The following is a 13846-nucleotide window of genomic DNA, read 5'->3' as shown; positions in this document are numbered from 1 at the left end:
AAAATTGAAATGATTGAAATCATGACTAACCAAAGCAGTGGCAAGAAGAGAGGCATCTTTTTCAAGAATCACAACTCTGTGGATAAGACTGTAATTAAGAAACACCATAATTTGAATGGCCACAACTGTGAAGTAAGGAAAGGCCTGTCTAAGAAAGAGATGGCCAATGCTTCATCCAGCCAAAGAGGTGAGATGGTTCTGGAGACTTCGGTGGTGGTCGTGGAGGTGGTTCTGGTGGGAATGACAACTGTGGTCGTGGAAGAAACTTCAGTGGTCGTGGTGGCTTTGGTGGCAGCCAAGGTGGTGGTGGATGTGGTGGCAGTGGGAACAGCTGTCATGGGTTTAGTAATGATGGAAGCAATTTTGGACGTGGCAGAAGCTACAATGATCTGGGCAATTACAACAGTCAGTCTTCAAATTTTGGACCCATGAAGAGAGGAAACTTTGGAGGCAGAAGTTCTGGTCCTTTTGGTAGTGGAGGTGAATACTTGGTAAAACCATGAAACGACTCCGGGGAGCGGGTGCCGTTGGGCGCGCTGTTCCGGGAGCGCCGGGCCGTCGTGGTCTTCGTGCGGTGAGTGCGGGCGGCGCGGAGAGCGCTGCGGGGTGGCGGGCGCAGGGTGCCTCCCCCGCCCGGGGTGCGCGTCGGGCCCTCGGAAGTTTCGGAGCCTGAGAGGGAGGGTGCGCCGGGCTGGGCCGGGCCGGGCCGGGCCTTTCCCGCCCACTAGAGGCTTGCGGTGTGGGAACTGCTCCTCCCGTTTCCTTTAACGGAATGGGAACCAGCCCCCAGAGCCGAGGCCCTTTTGTCAGGCAGAGGAGTGGCTCAGCCTGGATTGGGTCAGCCGGATTTTAATGCAAACCGGGCGCCTCGGGCACTCCCCTCCCCCCCCCACTCCCCACCCTGTCTTGGTAATTAGCGTCACGCATGAAGAAATACTTGGTCCCTTCTGGTCCTGAAGGATGTTATGTTGCTAACTTACCCACTTTGCCCTGTTGTAATTTCAGTTTTTTCAGTTTAGTATCTGCAAGGAATACGTAGAAGATCTGACCAAAATCCCCAAGAGTTTTTTACAAGTAAGTTTTCTGAGAGCAAAGTGTCTCGTGCCGGCTTTAAGGGGACCTTCTGAAAGCTACCTGTGGTTTATAAGAAGGGCAGTAGGTGTGTGTGGAGTGCACAGACACCCAGAGAGCCAGAGTTTTAGCTACTCACCCCCTTTCACCTCTCCAACACCTCCAAAAAAGAGGAGAGACACCTTAGCAATGGACTTCTGTCCTAGTTTATTCAAGGCTGCCTGCTTATAGACCTACTAACCATGGTAGTCATTTTCATGTTACTGAACAGTCTGTTTTCAAATGTCAAATGATAATGATCAAAAACATAAATTCTGGAAATTGCTGATGTATTCTTCCTTTTGTTTCTTTTATTATGCTCCAACTATTTGTTCACTGTAGGAAATACTATTTTATCTTAAAGGTGAAAATGTGTAGTTGTTAATAGATGTGCATACCTCATCCTTATGACAGCCAGGTATCTATAGTTTCCTTCAGGCACATATATAAGTTTATCTCCAGGTAAGTTTTTTTGTTTTTATTTTAATATTTTTATTGAGATATCTTCATGCACATGCAGTCCATTCCAAAGTAAACAGTCAGTGGCACAAAATACCATCCCATAGTTGTGTAGTCATCACCACGATCATTTTTAGAACATTTGTATCACTCTAGAAAAATACAAAGAAAAAACTTATACATCCCAGACCCCTTAACCCTCCCTGTCATTGACCACTAGTATTTCCATCTACCCAATTAAATTTACCCTTTGTCCCCCAATTATTTAGTGTTTTGTCCATATTTTTTTAACTCATCTGTCCATACCCTGGATAAGAGGAGCAGCAAACACAAGTTTTTCACAATCACACAGTCACATTATAAATGTTATATATTTATGCAGTCATCTTGAAGAATCAAGGCTACTGAAACACAGCTTGACAGTTTCAGGTACTTCCCTCCAGCCACTCTGATACACGCTAAACCAGAAAGGGATATATGTAATGCATAAGAATAACCTTCAGAATAGCCTCTCTACTCTGTTTGAAATCTCTCAACCACTGAAACTTTATTCGGTCTCATTTCTCTCTTCCCCCATTTGGTCAAAAAGGCTTTCTCAGTCCAATGATGCCGTTTCCTGGCTCTTGCCCTGGAGTCCTGTTCCACATTGCCAGGGAGATTTACACCCCAGGGAGTCATGTCCCACGCAGGAGTGAGGGCAGTGAGTTCATCCAAGTGAGCTTTGTGTGAAGGGGCTGGACAGCCTTTCTGAATCTAAGATCTGTGTCACCAGAAGATGTCAACTGGAATGTAAAAGAACGTAAAATTGTCTGATTAAATAACTCAACTTTAATAGCTTTTGTTCTTTTTTATGTATACCTTTGGGGGCAGTGAAGAGAATTATTATCTATATCATTTTGAAATTCTTGGCAAAAGAATCATCTGAATTAATTGAACCCATTAGCATATAATTCTTTGCTCTGGCTCATGCAATTTTACTGCTTTAAAAGCCAATAGGGGCGGGCCACGGTGGCTCAGCAGGTAAGAATGCTTGCCTGCCATGCCTGAGGACCCGGGTTCGATTCCTGGTGCCTGCCCACGTAAAAGCCTATAGGTAGCATTAGAAGGGAATAAAAAACTTGGGGTGAGGGAAGTTGTATAAAACGTATAATTTCTTTTCTATTTTTTAGTTTTTAAACGTATATAATTTCTAATCATCTGTGTCTGTCCTTTTTTTTTTCTATGAAGGAAGGAAATGTCACCCTTATAGTGATTGGACAGTCATCCTGCCATTATATTTAGGTGAATATTAACAGTAAATCTGTTCCAGAGATAAAAATTTTATTTGAGACATTAAGCGCAGGTAAAATTTGCACAAACTGCATTAGATGTTGTTACTTTCCTCTTATTTGTTCCTGTAAAAACTCCCAGCTATTTTCTTTCTTTAGCCTGTCTGCAAACTGCCTGGATATTCTCAAGAAATCTATGTTGATCCTGAGAGAGGGATTTATAAAAGAGTGGGAATGAAAAGAGGTGAAGAAATTGCCTCCTCAGGTAAGACATGACGTGTGTTATGTAGAAAAGCTGATGGTGTGTTTTCATGTTTGCATGTTATGCTCATAGGGGAGCAAATTCATAAATCGGACTTCTTTTTGTGATTCCGATAAGTGGTGTAGGCCGATACACCAGACTCTTAGAAGATTGCATTTCCTGGGTGTAATGACACAGAAGGCCATCGTGAAGTTTAGTACCCCATTGTGGTCAGTATTTGTAAGTTCTGCATATCATTTAGCGCTTTAGATGTAAACTGAGAGTTTTCACTTTAATTAAATGGGGTCAGGGGTTTAGGATGTATGGGTTTTTTTCTTTTTATTTCTTTTTCTGGACTGATGCAAAAGTTCTAAAAGTGATCGTGGTGATGAATACACAACTATATATAAATATATCCATATATATTACACACATATATAAAATAACAACTGTGCCAGAGATGTGAGAGGAAGAAGGTCTGGGAAGGCTTTGCAGAGGAGGTAAAGTCTAAGCTGTCCCCAAAAGGATTTAGCTGGGGGAAGATAAGGGTGGGGAAGTATGACAGAAAGTAGCATGTGCTACAGCACAGAGGCATGAAAAGCCGGGACTCGAGGCAGGTGGTGTCTCTGGGTGGAGTCTGGGAGCCAGTTGGGAGGTTGGTGTGAACCGACGGAGAGGTTGTGACCGACTGATGTCAGGTCTGGTGTGACAGCCCAAGAGGTTTGGGTTTATTCTGAAGTCTGTGAACGAGTCAGACAGTGTTTGATGTGGAAAAGTGATAGAGTCACAGACCCTCTGTGGAGGAGGAATTGGAGCAGGCCAAACCCAAGCCAGTGAGTTGGGTTGTGGTCATAGACTAGAAAGAAATCCCAGGGCCTGCAGTGGAGATGGAGGGAGGAGGTGGGTCTGGGGCCTATTCATGAGATGAAGTTGGCATGGTCCCTTGGCAGATGTTGTTAAAGAAGGCAGTCTCAACTGATGATGAGCTGGTGTAAACACAGGGTTTGCATTCTCTCTCTTTCTCTCTCTCTTCTTTTCTCTTCTCTCTCTCTCTCTCTGTTTCTCTCTCTATCTATCTATAACAGGACAGATTGCCAGCCTTACTTTTTGGTATACTATTTTCATGTACTATTATGGAGATTCAATATTTGTAAGTTCTGCATATCATATAGCGCTTTAGATATAAACTGCGAGTTTTCACTTTAATTAAATCTCACTATTTATCGCCAAAATAAAATTATAGACTTGAAAGAAAACAGATGAATTCTAAGCAAAATACGTGCTTATAATTATTAGAAAGGGTATACTAAAATCTTTTAAACTCTGTTGACTTCTATTAAAGTACTGTATTTCCAAACCAAAAATATTAGGTTTTCATAGAATAGTTTTTAGCAATACCTGAATGAAAAGTATAAAGGCATAAATCTCAGGATTAGTATCAGAACAGTCCTACTTGAAAATTAAGACAATGAAAAGATAATACATAATTATAATTTAAGATCCTGAGTTTTATAACACTTTAAAAATGTTCAGTGAAGTTGAAGATTTCAAAATAGGGAAGAATCATCAAGACCTTTTTTTTTTTTACATCAATAGAATAATGTTATATATTTTTTTAACTTTTTATTTGGCAGTAAATAATTTTGCAATAAATAAATTATTTATTTGGCAATAAATAATTTTAAACTTACAGGACAGCAGCAAAATTAATACAAACCTCATATTCAGAGAACACCAACAAACCCCCTCCAACAGATACCCAGATCTTCCAGTTTTAACATTTTGCCTCCTTTGCCCTGTCTGTCTGTCTGTGCATCTATCTATCTATTTTCTGAACATCTGAGAGCAGGTTGCCCACATTTTACTCCTTGGCACATAATACTTCCTTGTACATTTCTTATAAACTAGCATATTCATTTATATAATTGCCTTACGTATACTTTATCAAGCTCCAGACATTATGTGAAATTAATTTTGAGGAGACATTGTGTTTAACCCAAAACATCCAAAATATGATTTCAGCATGTTACACTAGTCACACATTTTAAGTCCTTTGGTCACATGTGGCCACTGGCCACAGACATGGGTAGTAGAGTCCTGAAGTCCAAAAGTCAGGTTTAAGGCCCTGTATTAGTTGTCAACTGGGGACAGAGAGGGCCAGTTTTGCTCCCCAGGGTCTGTTTGGAATGTCTGGAGAAGGATTTGCTTGTCACAACTGAGAAGGGAAGTGCTGTTGGCCTCTATTGGGAAGAGACCAGAGATACAGCTAAATATTCCACAATGCCCAAATCTGCCCCCTCATACCACACAATTACCCAGCACAAAATAGCAGTACTGCTGATTTTGAGCAACTCTACTCTAGATGAAGGTTTCGACTAACCTGATTTTTCTCCCCAGGCCTATGTCCCAGCCTCCCTGGTATGAAGCAGTGTTCATGGGGCAGGAAGGACAGAGCCGCAGAAACAGGAGAGCTACCTGAAAGAACAGCCTCGCTGGCCAGAGAGTACTCAGCAGAGCTACAGAGCAGGGCAGAAGAGTCCAGAAAAGAGCGGGTCTTGAATTGTTCCACCAGAAGTAGTTTTTGATCCCCTTGCCCTGGGTGAGCCAGATGGTGATGTTACCACATCCACAAGCAATCCCAGTCCTTGTGACAGTGGAAATCGTGGATCAACTTGCAGAAGGTGGTGACCTGGGTTGAAAGGGGTGAGTGACTGCCCAGGAACAGCCACATGGCTGAAGGGCTTATGAGGACATTATCTGCAGGGAAAACAGAACCACCCACAGCTGAGGAAATGCTGCCTCCACCCCTCCTTCAAGGGCCTCCCATTTTCTTCATTCTTCCCTCCCTCTTTCTAGATTCTGAGTTGTTCTCATACGTATCAGTCACCACAGGTTGCATCTTGAGCTTGTCAGTGGCTCCCTCTATCATGAATATATAGAGTCACAAAATAATAGTACAGGTAGGGGATTTTATTTCTGACTCTTGAAAGCTTAATAAACTATCAGGCCTCAAAGGAGTGGCTTTTCCAGGTTCACTTAGCACAATGCTAGGAGTACTGGTGTTCAGTCTGTCTCAATAAGTCAACAGAAGTGTCTTATCAAAAAGTCCTCTTGAAATACAGCAACCAGTTAGAACAACAGGATTAAGAAATTTTCTGTCATTAAAAAATCCCATCTTTCTTTTTTCAGAATTTTCTGTTGCTTTTTTAACTTGAGATATAAATACTATTAAGAAGCTATTAATATTAATCCTCTTTTAAGTTTTTGTGAGTTGGTCAGAGGGGCATGGATTGTTCATAGATCAATAGGAAAAAAGTTTAATTCAACCAGTGAAGAAATGGGGGGTTCAGCGCAGGTGATCCTATAGGAGATGCACAAGTTCAGGTCATGAAAGCTGTTGTGATAAGATTTTTAGGCAGAAGATAAGGAGCTCACCAGATCTCTCATGACGCAGTTCCTCTTTTTGTACCTCAGCTTATCCATTCCCGTTCTCTACACTCTTCCAAAAGGAACAGAAATTGGTCATATCTCACTGAGGTGAGTTGTTTCTTGATGCATGTTTTATGGTGGATTTTATAGATGTTTATGGGTCCACACATTAAAATGGAAAAGTAGAATTCAAAGTAGATCAGAATCATTAGGTATTGTTCATTAAGGAGGAAAAGCAGAATAGAGGGATAAAGTTGTCTTCTAGGAAAATTCAGGTCCTCTGGTGTTGTAGATTTCCAAAGTGGAGCTTCAAGTTTAATTCTGACCACTCTGAAAGGCACTGGAGAAAATCAGAACAGATAATATTTGTTTAAATATTTGAATTAATGGGAAGAATAAATCAAACCTCGTGGAAACAAAACACACTGAAGTTTTTGCAAAACATCCTGATGTTTTTCATGTAGGCGACAGTGCAGATCTTTTCAGTAACAACCCTCAAGTTGGAAAGACCATCCTTGGTCCACCAAGTTGCATTGGGGCCTCTGTTGTCAATCAGTTGACTGTGCAGGTCTAATCTAAACTTTGATTGTATAAAGCCCCAGTTGTCTGTGTATTGGCCAATACTCCACTGTCATAATTACTGTTACTTTATGGTAAGTCTTGAAAAATGGTAGTGTAAAGTCCCCAAGTCCTACTTCGTCAGGATTTTATGTTTATTTTGGGTCTGTTGCATTATCCTAGGAATTTGTCAATTTCCAGAGAAAATGCTGCTGAGGAGATTTTCACTATAGAGGTAAATGAAATGTTGGACATCTTTCATTAGATTTATTGTCAAAATGTCTATTCTTTCCATTGTCTAAATTTTTACGTTATGTATTTAGAAATTTGTTGTTAGTTGCATGCATGTTAGCCTTACTTGGGATTTTTTGTAATTGATGAGTTGCTTCTCTGTTACTGCTTTCAAGAGTCACTCATTGTCCTTGGGGTCAGCACTATTTTATCATGTTTGTGATAAAGTGTGTTTGTGTTTAAATTATCGTACTTTGAGTTCTTGACATTCTTGAATGTGTACGTGAATAGTGACCATCCAGTTTGGGAAGTTTTTAGCCATTTTCTTTACTTCAAATTATTCTTCCCCTTTTTCTCTTCTCCTTCTGCAGTGCCTGTTACATGTATGTTGATGTCCCACTGGTCTCCAAGGCTTACGTCATTGTTTTCCAATCTTGTTTACTTTCTATCCCTCAGCTTGGGTTATCCCAATTGACTTTGATTCATGTTTACTCATTCTTCCTTTGGACTACTCCTATTTGCAGTTGAGTATATGCTTCCTATCTTCTGAACATTTGAGAGCAGGTTACACAAAGACACATTGAACACGAAATAGTTCCATGTACGTTTCCCACGAACATGGATATTCTCTTACTGGCTGCTAAATCAATTACCATGCAATGGGTTGGCTTAAACACTGGGAATTTATGACTCATGGATTTGAGGCTAGGAGTCCAAAATCAAGGTGATGCTTTCTCTAGAAGACTGGCATTCTGGGTCTCATACCAACAGTCCTTCTTCCATGGCTTTACATCACATGGCAATGCACGTGGCAGCCTCTCCTGGCCTCTTTGGGTTCCACTGCCTTTCAGCTCCTTCACATGACTTACTCTCACTCTGATATTCACTCTGCTTGTAAAGGATTCCAGGAATCTGGATTTAAACCCAACCTTAGCACAAGTACTTGTGCAGATATTTTATTTACAATAGGTCCACCCATACCAGAATGCCAACAAAGCCCAAAAGCATGCCTGCGTTTCTCTATCTCTAAAATGTGCTTTTTTTTGCTATTTTAATATAGTGAGACAGTCCTTTTATAATTGGCTATGTAGCCCAAGAATAGGCACATTATTTTCTCTGAAGGGTTAGGTAGAAAGTATTTTCAGCTATCACGTCAGAAGATCTCTGCTATTCAGCTCCACAGTCAATATGTAAATATGAAGATAGCAGATGACGCCATGCTCACCAAGTGCCCTTCCAGATGAGAGAGGCACCCTGAACGTGTTCACCACGTGCCTTTGCAGATGAAAGAGAAACTCTGTGTTCACCATGTGCCTTCTCACTTGAGAGAGAACCCCTGAACTTCATCGGCCTCCTTGAACCCAGGTATCTTTAGCTGGAAGGCGTCGATTGGCATTTCTACAGACTTGCTTGAATTGGGACATTTTTTTCGGCCTTAGAACCATAAGCTGGCCCCTTATTAAATTTGCCTTTTTAAAATCCATTCCATTTCTGGTATATTGCATTCCTGCAGCTAGCAAACTAAAACAGATTTTGGTACTGGAGAGTGGGGTGCTGCTGCTGCAGTTTGCAAATACCAAAGCTGTTGGAATGGCTTTTGAAGTGGACAAGGGGAAGAATCTGGGAGAACTGTGAGAACCTTGAAAGAGAAGGCCTAGAATGCTTTGAAGAGACTGTCGGTAGAAATGTGGGCTCTAAAGATACCTCTGACAAGGCCGTAGCCAGAAAGGAGGCATGCGTGATTGTCAACTGGTAGGCAGGCGAGCCTTGTTTTCAAATAGCAGATAATTGGGCAGAAGGATGAGTGGCTTTGTCTGGAAGGTAGATTTTAAATGCCACAGATTTGGATATTTAGCAGAAATGATCTCCAAATGAAAGGTCAGAATTGCAGCCTGGTTTCACCTCACCCCTTATTGGGAGATGCGACCTGAGAGAGATCAGCTGAGACCTGAACTTTTGGGTATGAAGAAACCAGAAGTTGATATTGTAGAAATGTTGGGCTTCCAGGAAAGGAGACACCAGAGAATAGTGCTCCCTGTGAGGATGGAACCAGTCAGTCTTTTCAGAGCAAGCTCGGATCAGACATGGAGTTATCCAGGAAGGATACTCCTTATGTGTGATGGGCATGGTCCAAGGTTACTGCCTAGAAAGCCAACGAGAGTGCTGTGGGACCTGTATAAAGAGAGCCACTGCCAGTCTGGACTGTGGGGTTCAGAGAAGGGAAACCATGGAAGAAAACTGAGTTGAGAGGCAAAAGCATGGAGGCTGAGGTCTGAAGTCAAGAAGCCTCAGGCCAGGAGAGTGGACACACCCAAGCCCGTGGAGAGGGTTAGTTTGCCCCAAAGGCCGAGGATGGGCCTGCCACCTGGTGGCAGTGGAAGCGTCATTCCGCCTCAGGCCTTGCAGAGAGTGAAGCCCATTCCCTGGGGTTTGGGGAGAGCCTGGCTGCCACCACGTGGTGGGCTGAGCGTGTGCCGCTGTTCTAGTTTGCTAGCTGCTGGAATACAAAAACCAGAAATAGAATGACTTTTAAAAGGGGGAATTTAATGAGTTGCTAGTTTACAGTTCTCAGGCCAAGAAAATGCCAATTAAAACAAGTCTATAGAAATGTCCAATCAAAGGCATCCAGGGAAAGATACCTTGGTTCAAGAAGGCTGATGAAGTTCAGGGTTTCTCTCTCATCTGGAAAGGCACATGGCAAACACAGTCACAGTTTCTCTCTCAGCTGGAAGGGCACATGACAAGCAAGGTATCATCTGCTGGCTTTGTCTCCTGGTTTCCTGTTTCATGAAGCTCCCCGGGAGGCGTCTTCCTTCTTCATCTCCAAAGGTCGCTGGCTGGTGGACTCTCTGCTTCATAATGTCGCTCTCTCTGAAAGTCTTTCTCCAAGAATTTCCTCTTTTATAGGACTCCAATAAACCAATCAAGATCCACCCAAATGGGTGGAGACATGTCGTCCCCTAATTCGGTTTAACAACCATTCTTGACTAAATCACATCAACCAGGGAGATGATCTCATTAGTTTCAAACATACAGCATTGAGTAGAGATTATTCTACCCTTATGAAATGGGATTTATATTAAAACATGGCTTTTCTTAGGGGACATACTCCCTTTCAAACCAGCACAGCTGCTGAGATGGCAGAGAGCCTGGGTGCCGCCCCCATGCTGGGAGAGGGTGGTGCCAAGAAAAATGTGTTCTCCCCAGTGTCCCACAAGGTTCCATTTGGAGAGAGACAGAGCTCTGCTGAGGCCTTTGTGATGGGTGGGCCTGCTGCTTTCAGAAGCCCCAAGGACGGATGACTCTCAGACTTTGCAACCTAATGTACTTTGTCCTGCAGGTTTTCAAATCTGCTTGGGTCCTGTGTCCCCTGTGTTCCCTCCACCCTATCAGGCTGCATATGTGTATCCCATGACTGTTACTCCTTCATATGTTGGCAGGAAATGACTTGTCTTGGGTCTGTAGAGGTCCAAAGCCAGAGGGTAATTTTGCTTTTCAGAGACTGTGCCATAACTAACTTTGATAGGACTTTGTTCATTTCTGACTTTGTATTTCATGTCTGTTGCTAGTGAAGTGGTTTAAGGTGCCCTGATACTGTTATGGAATGAATGTATTTTGCACATGAGAAAAACAGATCCTTTTTAGGGTCCAGATGGTATAATGTGCTGATCTGAAGTGATGCATGTCCCGTAGACAAGCTGTGTTCTGATTTAAATCCAATTTCAAAAAGGCAGATTTTCGAATCTGCTTGGACCCTGTGTCCCCTGTGTTCCCCCCACCCTATGGGAATGCAGGTGTGTATCTTTCCTGTGTTGGCAGAAAATGACTTGTCTTGGGTTTTTACAGGTCCAAAGCCAGAGGAAATTTTGCCTTAGAAAGACTATGCCCATAACGAAGTTTGATAGAAATTTGTGTGTTTTTAACTTTGTATTTCATGTCTTTTGCTCCCAAAATGGATTAAGAGTCTCTGATATTGTTATGGAATAAATGTATATTTTTCGTATAGTAATGACATGTCGTTTTTAGGGTCCAGAGGGTGGATTGTGCTGTTTTGAGAGAATGTATGTCCCCTAGAAAAGCCATGTTTAAATGTAAATCCCATTTCATAAAGGCACAGTAATCCCAATTGAATACTGTATGTTTGAAATTGTAATCAGATCCTCTTCCTGGAATATTTGACAATGTCTGGAGGTATTTTTTGTTGTCACACTGTGAATAGCGTTGCATGCATTACTGCAGTTTCATCTGTCGCCAGGAATGTGCTAAACATTCTATAACGTTTAAGAATTAGGTACCCCAGAGAAACCCTGCATGATTGAAAAGACAAGGAGAAAATAAAATGACTTGCAAGTAAAAAATATCTTATAAAGATACTAATGTCCTAACATAGAGTATAACATTTAAGTAATATTAAAGTATAAAAATATTTAAAGTATAAAATTCTTAATATTTCAGGGCAGAACCCCCCATGTGAAGTCAGATATGGTCTCAGGAAGCATTCAGAGCCTGTGGCGGGTGGTGACAGGCCCTCCTCTTAATTTTCAAGGAGACGCCACTCAGCAAGGTGAAGCCCTCATCTTACATCCAGGTAAGCATCCCAGCACAGGTTCAGCAGGTGCATGGGCTGTGCCTTTTAAATGTCCAGAGGCCACTCATTTCCTCCATGAAATAGCCGCCCTAAGAAAGTGGGGACCTTGACGTTCTAACAGCCAGGGTGTTGTGATTTCATGGGGGCAATTTGTTTTCAAAGATGTCTGTGTACTTTGATGTCTGTTTATTTAAGGTAAAGTGCCTGTCATTCCATGCCTGAGTGATTTCAGGTATTTGAGAAAGGGAAATGCAAATGTGATTCTGTGATTGTGATTTATATATAGTTGTATTTGTACTATACTTTTTACAAAGTTTTGTAACACTTTTTAAAAATGTTCAGTGAAGGTGAAGATTTCAAAATAGGGAAGAACCATCAAGAGCTTTTTTTTTTTTACATCAATAGAATAATGTTATATATATATTTTAACTTTTTATTTACTTATTTGGCCATAAATAATAATCTCAAATTTACAGGACAGCAGCAAAATTAATACAGACCCTATACAGAGAACACCAGAAAACCCCCCAACCAGGTACTGAGATTTGCCAGTTTCAGCATTTTGCCTCCTTTACCCTGTCCGTCTGTCTGTCCGTCTATCTATTTTCTGAACATCTGAGAGCAGGTTGTTCACATTTTACTCCTTGGCACATAATACTTCCACGTACATTTCCTATAAACAAGCATATTCATTTATGTAATCACCTTAAGTGTGGTTATCAACCTCCAAAAACTTAAATCTATAAAGTTAAGATATAAATGTTACATTATAATAACATAAATATACGTAATTATATTTATATTTACGTATACATAATGTTATCATGTATTACATTTAATTGTCATTATCTCTTCAGCTTTTTTTCTGTAATATCATATATTCAACTAAACCTTCCCATCCCATCCCAGCCCCTGCCAGTACACAATGCAGTAGGATTCATCGCGTTCAGTGTTGCAGCATCTTCACCCGTATCCACTACTATAACTTTCCCTTCACCCCATATGAAACCCTGCACTCATGTCGCATTAACTCCTTATTGCCCTAACTCCCGCCCCTGGTAACCTGTGCTCTACTTTCTCTCACTATGAGTTTGCATGTTCTCTAATAATTAAGTTTCTTCATGGTTACCATGATCTTAAATGTAATGCAACGAATTTCTAACAATCTCATTTGCATAGCTACCAATTTAAAACTTCAATATCATCATAAACCATGCTCCCAAACCCCTTCACCCACCCAATTCTATGTACCTCGTATCACAAGTTACATAGTTACACATTATGAGTCCCGGACATTGATTTATCGTATCTTATGCATGTGCCTTTTAGATCCTATAGGAAGTAAAAAGTGGAGTTACTAATACAAAATACAATAGTACTGGTATTTATATTTGCCCATGATATTAATGTACTGGAGATCTTTATTTCTCATGTGGCTTTGATTTCATGTCTAGGGTCGTTTCCTTTCAACCTACAGGACTCCCTTTGGCATGACTTGGAGGGCGGGTCTGATGGTGAAGAAGTCCCTCAGGTTCTGTTTTTCCAGGAATGTCTTAATTCCTCCCTCATTTTTTAAGACAGTTTTGCCAGATACAGACTCATGGTTGTCTTTGGTTCCTTTTCATATTTCCATCTCACTAGCGATACTCTCTTTGTGCTCATCTGTCATTTCCCTGATTTCCTGTAGTTCTTTGTCCATGTTTTCTTTTAGCTCTTTGGGCATATTTAGTATGATTTTTAAAAATGTCTTTGTCTGGAGTGTCCCAGGTCTGAGCAGCCTCCTTGGTGGTTTCTGGTGCTTTAATCTTCTCCTTCGCCTGGGCCATCACTGCCTGTTTCTTTGTGAGGTGTACTATTTTGATTAAACTTGGAAATTTTGATGTTTTAATGCATCATTGCTGGAATTTTGACTCTGAAGCATGCATTCCTTAAATTTATATCCCTCTAATGTTATGACAGAGC

General features: G+C 41.3%; 1 protein-coding gene across 11 annotated transcripts in view; it reads left to right on the top strand.

Moving 5' to 3' along the window:
- The first annotated feature begins 504 nt into the window (after positions 1-504).
- LOC143673847 (uncharacterized) overlaps positions 505-13846 on the top strand; it is a 50279-nt gene continuing 36937 nt past the window's right edge. For 8 of the 11 annotated variants that reach the window (XR_013170701.1, XR_013170700.1, XR_013170699.1 and 5 more), the window contains exons 1-9: positions 505-574; positions 1006-1074; positions 2159-2368; positions 2797-2850; positions 2997-3102; positions 5476-5781; positions 6553-7300; positions 8472-8661; positions 11752-11884. The gene's annotated coding sequence lies outside the window, so the exon portion shown is untranslated. The remainder of the gene's footprint in view (positions 575-1005; positions 1075-2158; positions 2369-2796; positions 2851-2996; positions 3103-5475; positions 5782-6552; positions 7301-8471; positions 8662-11751; positions 11885-13846) is intronic. The other 3 variants (XM_077148864.1, XM_077148862.1, XM_077148863.1) reach the window with 2 other exon arrangements.

The sequence above is a fragment of the Tamandua tetradactyla genome, chromosome 2 (assembly GCF_023851605.1).
Source record: "Tamandua tetradactyla isolate mTamTet1 chromosome 2, mTamTet1.pri, whole genome shotgun sequence".
NCBI lineage: Eukaryota > Metazoa > Chordata > Mammalia > Pilosa > Myrmecophagidae > Tamandua > Tamandua tetradactyla.
Note: the sequence above shows the minus strand (reverse complement) of the source record. Positions and strands in the feature narration are given on the sequence as shown.